Raw genomic sequence first — 8,035 nt, 5'->3', positions numbered from 1 at the left:
TCCATCTTACTATTATTACTAATTGCCACTATTAGTTCTACTGATGTTCTATTTAATAATAGCATTTCTGTAACGGAAACGTTAGAAGGATAAGTAATTTCAAACACCTATTTTTCATATTTTTATGTTAAAGTAATAACACATTTTAGTATATATTATTATGGTTTGAGGGGTCTGGTATGGTAATGTCCTGGGTTGGCTCTCTTCTTTGGGCTTCAAGCGATCGTCAGCTCCTGTGTCCTCAACTCCGCCTTCCTTGGTCCACCCAAGTACAATTCTCCTTCTTCAGTCCGGGAGGACCAACCCATTAAACCCAGCCTCTAAGGTGGGCAGAGTCAGGGCCTGGTGTCAGCCTGTGCCTGCGAACTCCCACTACCGATGGGGCGCCGGATGAGCGGTTGTCGTAGGCTGCGGGCCGCGCAGGTACTCAGGTTTTACCACTCCTGACTACATTTCCCACAGGCCACTGCGATCAGGCCCGCCTAGCCTGGGACTACAGGCCGCCGGGGCAACCTAGACCTCTGCCTTTCCCCCTACCGTTTGTGATTGTTGGCGCGGCTGCGAGCTGTGCACTTCTGTAAGGAAGAAGTTGGAGCCCGGCCTCGGGGGAGAGCTATGCAGACTCGGACCAGCACCACCGGGTAACTGGGTTCCGGGAAGGGAAACAGTGAGTGCGGGGCGTTCGGGCCGGTGCGGACCCCGGACCCTGCCAGGCGGGCAGTGGGAGGGTGGACGAGGCGCTCCTGGCTTGGAGGCAGGGCTGCTTCAGTCAGGGGAGAGAGGGTAATTTGTGAGAGAGTGCGGGTGTGAGTCCGCGAAGACTGGAGCCAGGACCTCCGTGTGCACTTGGATTCTCAGCTGAGAGGTGTGCCACTGGGACCCGTGTTGCAGGTGCCTGCTGCCGCCTGCCCCATTCCCCTCCCAGCCACAAGGGTCTGCCCCAGACAGCTGGTTCCCAGAAGGAGGTCGGTTATTGAGCCCCTGTATGAAGTTTCCCGGCAGGAAGGCACATAATTGATCTGGAGATTGGAATTTTAGAGCAGGAAAAATGACTTCCAAGGATCTGTTGTTCAAATTACTTTTCCAGTGATAATTTTATATAAAAAAAGAGAATAAGATGATATTGGCTGTAAACATTTACATCCGTCTCCGTATTGCTCAGGAAGAACGGGATTCAACCTTAGTGAATTATTGTAGTTGTGCATCTTATTGCAGAATGGTGCCTCTCTCTGTAATTTCTACGGAGAAATTAAAGGGGAAATTTAAATGTCAGAGAATCTTTTCTGCTATTTTTTATTTTTTTTATTTTTTGCGGTACGGGGGCCTCTCACTGTTGTGGCCTCTCCCGTTGCGGAGCACAGGCTCCGACGCGCAGGCTCAGCGGCCATGGCTCACGGGCCCAGCCGCTCCGCGGCATGTGGGATCTTCCCGGACCGGGGCACGAACCCGTGCCCCCTGCATGGGCAGGCGGACTCTCAACCACTGCGCCACCAGGGAAGCCCACCCATTTTTTTTTTTAACTAAAATTGGCACTAACACACTACTTATTCTTGTACTTATTCAGCATATGATTAGAATTGATTTTCAGAACTGGCAATTACCTGAAGAAAAGTCTTTCAATATCTGTTTCAAACTCTTTTCTGTATTATATATTCACCCATCTTACCTAGTGTATTAGTTTTTGCCGTAATAAATTACCACAGACTTTTTAAGTAGTTCTGCCATAACAGATTACCACAAACTTGGTGGCTTAAAACAACAGAAATTTACTGCCTCACACTTCTGGAAGCCAGAAGTTCGAAATGAAGAGGTCCAGGGTGTGCTCTCTCTGAAGGTTCTAGGGGAGAATCCTCCTCTGCCTCTTTCTAGCTTCTGGTGGTTGCCGGTGGTCTCAGCATTCTTTGGCTTGTACGTAGCTGCATCACCCCAGTCTCTGCCTCCATCGTTATGTGGTGTTCTCCTTTGTGTCTGCCTCCTGTGTCCTCTCCTTTTCTTATAAGGAGAACAGTCATATTAGATCTAGGGCTTGTCCGAATCCATTGTGACCTCATCTTAACTAATTACATCTACAAAGACCCTATTTCCAAATAAGGTCACATTCTAAGTTTCTGGATGAAGAAGAATTTTGGGGGGACACTATTCAACCCAATATACTTTGCATCTTATCAGTCTACTTACATTATGTTGAATGGGTTTTGTTTTGTTTTTTATAAATTGTATTGTTCTTAATGTCTCAATGTATGGAAGTATTATAGCATTCTGAAAAGTTTAGGTTGTTTTGCTTTTGCATTTTGACAACTGAATTAAAAACTACATGAAATGGGCTTCCCTGGTGGCGCAGTGGTTGAGAGTCTGCCTGCCGATGCGGGGGACGCGGGTTCGTGCCCCGGTCCGGGAAGATCCCACATGCCGCGGAGCGGCTGGGCCCGTGAGCCATGGCCGCTGAGCCTGCGCGTCCGGAGCCTGTGCTCCACAACGGGAGAGGCCACAACAGTGAGAGGCCCGCGTACCGCAAAAAAAAATAAAAAATAAAAAAAAATTAAAACTACATGAAAGTTGAAATAGTAATATGAAGAAGGTCTTTAAAACCTTCATCTAGATTCCCCAATTTTTAATATTTTACCACTTTGCTCTATATTTATGTAAAAAAAATTTGCTGTACCATTTAAGTAAATTGCACAAATTATAACACTTCATTCCTAAATACTTAAGAATATACTAAGAGTGAGGACATTATTCTCCATGACCAGAAAAAAAAGCCATAATTTTACCTGCAGTGCCCACAAGAGGGTCATCTTAGGCTGAACTGAACATTCAGACTAATACTGCCCTTGGTGATCTTGGCTTCTTCTATTTGGAATATCCCACAGGAACCCCATCTTGCCCAGTAGGGCAGCATCCACTGTCTCAGTGTGAATCCCTACAGTGATTCATGCAGGAGAGACATAGCCATCCAAAAAGGTAAGGTGCAGAGAGACAACATACACATCAGGCACATTTGGGTGTTGTCTGGTGTAAAGAAGACAAATTTCACAGAATTCAATACCTGTCACAATTCCATAAGAATAGCTTCTGGGTCCCTAAGAAGACATGCCATTTAAAGGAGATACTAGATGTAGAGAAGCTTAGAGTATGGAGTTACCATCATGTATTTATATTTCCTCTCAGTCCATATGCAACTAATTAATCAGGGTCCTTTTTATCATAAACAATATTGATTAGTAAGAGTACACCACATACCATTTTCTCATTTAGAATAGCGCTGTCCAGTAGACAGGTAATGCAAATCACGTATGTAATTTTAAAGTTTCTAGTGGTCAATTTAAAAAGAAAAAAGAAATGGCAAAATTATTTTATTTATTTATTTATTTTTGGCCATGTGGCATGTGGGATCTTAGTTCCCTGGCTAGGGATCGAACCTGTGCCCCCTACATTGGGAGCATGAGTCTTAACCACTGGACTGCCAAGGAAGTCCCCAAATGCCAAAATTAATTAAATAATGCCTTTTGTTTATCTCAGTATATCCCAAATATTGTCCTTTTTATATACAATCACTATAAAATTATTAGTGAGATAATTTACATTCCTCTTTGCAGTAAGTTTTTGAAATCTGGTGTGTATGTTACACTCACAGCACACCTCAACTCAGTCTAGTCTAATAGCTAGTGGCACCCAGATTGGACATGCTGGTCTGAAGTGCTGCTCCCTTTCTCTTTGCATTCATCTTCTGATTTGTCTCATATTTATGAACTGTCTTCCTTTGTCCGTTTGCTTATCTTTGCTGTTATGGGTGGATAATAAAAAATTTTAAACTCTCAACTGTGTTCAATAAAAGCTAAATATGTTTTTTAAAGACACAAAGATGACATCTTCAAACTGCTTTCAAGCCTTAAAAGATGATACAGTCCTTTGAGCAACACAATAAGAAAATGATGTAGGATGATGAAATAATGATTTATTTCACTACTGCTTCATCCTTCTGGGCAGTGCCATCCTTCCTCCACTTTCTTATTTTAGTCTCTTTTTTTACTTACCTGGATATAATCTATGAGTAATGATGAATGATGAAACAGAAAAATGGGAACATTATTCTTAAATTCTTAAAGGAAAAATGAGATGATTGCTATCCCACAGTATATCTTCGTTTTATAAAATAATCCAATAGAACCCTATCTATTTTTAAGGTAGAATGAGATTTATTCTATTTTGAAAATAAATGAATTCTCTTCTTTGTTCTTTGAAAAGTCTTTTAAGGGGAATTCCCTGGCAGTACAGTGGTTAGGACTCAGCACTTTCATTGCTGAAGGCACAGGTTCAATCCCTGGTTGGGGAACTAAGATCCTGCAGGCTGTGCGGCTGCCCCCTAAAAAACAAAAAACAGGAAAGTCTTTTAAAAAGAATAAAAGTCATAAAACATTAATTCTTATACACAGTTATAATTGCTTTAAAAAACCCCCTCAAAAACTAAAACTTGATCCTCTGGGCCCTGATAGTCTAGGGAGGGTTAAGATAGGCACTGGGAAGATGTTTGCCTCAGTTTTGTTGAACAGAGACAAGGAATTAGCTTGATTTCACGTCTTTGTTTCCCTGACCCCCTGTTTGGTCATTCTTCAGCCTGATATGGAGGCTAGGCCATTATCTTCTTGGGATATAATTATCTAGATGTGCACAACTGTTGGATGTGTCATGGTTGTGTATATATGAAAGTCATTTCACCCTCTAAAAGTGTTGAATTTTCTTATTCTTTTATTTGGAAGATTATTAGGATCATTTGATGAGAAGTTGGTTATACAACAGCATTTAAGACTGTAGATTATTATACGTTTGAATACTTCAGTATAGATAAATACTAAGGATTATGATCATGATTTCTAGTCTGCTTCTAGGCCAGGATCAAAGATTTGTACCCAGACTCAACCAAAAGAACAGATTCCATCCCTAATCCAAAGAGCCCACAGAACCAGATATGGAGGAATTATCCCTAATTACCTACTTTCAGATTTCTTATTTGTTTCCTGGATCATTTTAGTGATTTAGTGATCTTAAATCATTTAGTGATTTTAGTGATCTTAAAGACCTCTTAAAGAGAGGTCTTTAAAGATGCGAGTACAACATTCTTCTCATAAGAGAGCAGTGTTTCTTCCTTGTAAGGCCAATATTTTTTCTAAACAGAATCTGTTTTGAACCAGTGTCTATGCAATTTCATGGATAAGAATTCTATGTCTTTGTGACCTTGTCCAGATCTAGTGTTATCTGGACCACTGTGCTGTATAATCCTCCCCGTTTTGAGGTCCTCTGGTGTAGCTTGATTTGAAAAGGCTTAGGGGCAGAAAGCAGTCCAGAATTCTCCTTTAATGGTGGTTGAAGTTTTTTGATGCCAATCAAGGCCCAGTTTTTCTCCTCCTTGGATTAAATTATCTAAAGATCTCTTTGATGGGCCAAAATGATCCTAAGAGATAACAGACTATCCTAAAGGCTGGTGTTCAGTTTAATGAAATAACATATCTGATCCAAGTTTCCAGTTGACTTTTGTGTACCAATGCTTATCTTTATGGTCCATCCCAGTGGCCTATTTTGGTCAAAATGCCCTTATGGGCTTAGCGCAAAGCATGACAATATTTTTTAAAAGGTAAACTGTTTATTTTATTTTATTTTAATTTTTTTAATTGAAGTATAGTTGATTTACATTGTTTCAGGTATACAGCAAAGTGATTCAGTTATACATATATGCATATATAGTCTCTTTCAGATTCTTTTCTGAAAAAGAGTAGTTTATTACAAAATAGTTTATAGTTTATTACAAGATATTGAATATAGTTCCCCGTGCTATAAGCAGGTCCTTATTTAGGTGTATTTTCTTATTTAATCCTAATGAGAAGAAGCTGCAAAAAGTTTTCAGGTATACAGCAAAGTGATTCAGTTATACATATATATATCTATTCTTTTCCATATAGGTTATTACAAGATATTGAATTTAGTTCCCTGTGCTATATTCCTTTTTGTTAAAGGTAAACATTTTTGTCTGGAATACATCACAGGAGGTGACGTGTTTTTTATCAGAAGACATAATATCTGGTTGTGTTCATTATTAAGATTTACCACTGGAATAGAATGATAACAGTCCAAGCCCACATTATTCAGTTAATTTTTCTTCTGGTGACTAAAGAGTAATCTGTGTGGTTTTACTTTGTTGTCAAGGAGTATTCATTTCTTTAGCAACCTGTTATAATGATTTTAATAATGATTGTTAATCCTCATCAGAATAAACAATCATTATCAGAATAAACAATATCATTATCTGTAGGAAGATATTTTGTTACTATTGTTTCTTCTGTAACTATTTCTAGGTCTCCTAAACTGGTACTTTTTGGTTATCTTGAAACGTAGTACTAGTGAAAAGGGGAAGAGAAATTATTTGATTCTTTACTAGTAGTTAAATACTTTTTAAGTAGGAGATTATTCAACAATGAAGAGGATTAAAAATTACTTTTTCTATCCCCTCACAGGAATTGTTATGGATTTGTCTTTTATTATCATTGATTCAGATTGTATAATTCAAAATAGTCATGTGTGCTCCTTTTGTCATTGTATTTGCCGCACAGAGCTCCATGTTAAGTCTCCTCTGATTCTTGGCCAAAACCATTAGTCTTTGAAATTTTCCTTACTTTCTGAGGCTCACCTTGTACCTTCCCTGCTTCATTCCAGAAACTGTTTATTTCTTCAAGGATTCCCTATTTCATGTTAATGGATTATTGATGCCAGAAGCTTGGCCTCTCTGTACCAATGCTGAATCAAATCTCAGAGACAGAGTTCTGGGTGAAGTAGAAAAGAATAGCTTTATTGCTATTGCTTTGCTAGGCAAAGGGGTCACAGTGGGCTCCTGCTCTCAAAAACTATGTGTCCCAACCCGGGAGGATTTGATGAAGAGTTTTATAGCAATGGTTCAAGGGTGGGGTTGCTGACAAGATTAGGGTGTGTACAGGGCCTGCACTCCCTTAATCTCATCTCAGGTGGTCGCCTAATCTTGATGAGCTTCTCTGGTCCCTTTAATCTTGCCGCAGGTGGTTTCTCTTTTTTTAAAAAATAAATTTAATTATTTATTTATTATTTTTGGCTGCGTTGGGTCTTTGTTGCTGCGCAGGCTTTCTCTAGTTGTGAGGAGCGGGGGCTACTCTTTGTTGGGGTGCGTGGGCTTCTCATTGCGGTGGCTTCTCTTGTTGCAGAGCACGGGCTCCAGGCACACGGGCTTCAGTAGTTGTGGCGCTCGGGGTCAGTAGTTGTGGCTCGCAGGCTCTGGAGTGCAAGCTCAATAGTTGTGGCACACGGGCTTAGTTGCTCCACAGCATGTGGGATCTTCCCGGACCACGGCTCGAACCTGTGTCCCCTGCATTGGCAGGCAGATTCCTAACCACTGCACCATGAGGGAAGCCCCTCAGGTGGTTCCTTGGCTGCTCCTCCCTTGATTAGCAACTGTTGGAATCTGCCCTTTGGAACTCAGGGAAGGTCATGGCGGCTGGAGTCTTGCCTACAAAAAACGGGGGATAAAAAGGCTTCTGTGTTCAGGAGCCCCACAGAGTCCTCAGTTTCATTATCAGTGAGTTCTTTTTGTAATAATGTCTTTTAATAATATCTTAATTCATTTCTTTTGTCTAGGGATTTGTTTTTTGTTTTTTGTTTTTTGTTTTTGAAATCGGTTCCTACTGTGTGCCAGAGGGTTATAGCTCTGTGCTGAATGAAACAGGGGTTGGGCTTGCTCTTGGGGAGTGTATTAGTTGTCTACTGCTGTATGACAAACTACCACAAACTTAGTAGCTTAAAACTACATTTATTTATTTATTTATTTATTTATTTATTTTTGTGGTACGTGGGCCTCTCACTGTTGTGGCCTCTCCCATTGCGGAGCACAGGCTCCGGACGCGCAGGCCCAGCGGCCATGGCTCACTGGCCCAGCCGCTCCGCGGCATGTGGGATCCTCCCAGACCGGGGCGCGAACCCGGTTCCCCTGCATTGGCAGGCGGACGCGCAACCACTGCGC

At 41.1% G+C, this 8,035-nt stretch overlaps 1 long non-coding RNA gene across 1 annotated transcript in view; it reads left to right on the top strand.

The window, feature by feature from the left end:
- The first annotated feature begins 534 nt into the window (after positions 1 to 534).
- The window catches only part of LOC102986147 (uncharacterized), a 52,956-nt gene continuing 45,455 nt past the window's right edge, over positions 535 to 8,035 (top strand). The window contains exon 1 of the long non-coding RNA XR_003676501.1: positions 535 to 641. This is a non-coding gene — a long non-coding RNA (uncharacterized lncRNA). The remainder of the gene's footprint in view (positions 642 to 8,035) is intronic.

The sequence above is a fragment of the Physeter macrocephalus genome, chromosome 17 (genome assembly GCF_002837175.3).
Source record: "Physeter macrocephalus isolate SW-GA chromosome 17, ASM283717v5, whole genome shotgun sequence".
NCBI classification, from domain to species: Eukaryota; Metazoa; Chordata; class Mammalia; order Artiodactyla; family Physeteridae; genus Physeter; species Physeter macrocephalus.
The sequence above is the reverse complement of the archived record's forward strand: the minus strand, read 5'-3'. Positions and strand labels throughout refer to the sequence as shown.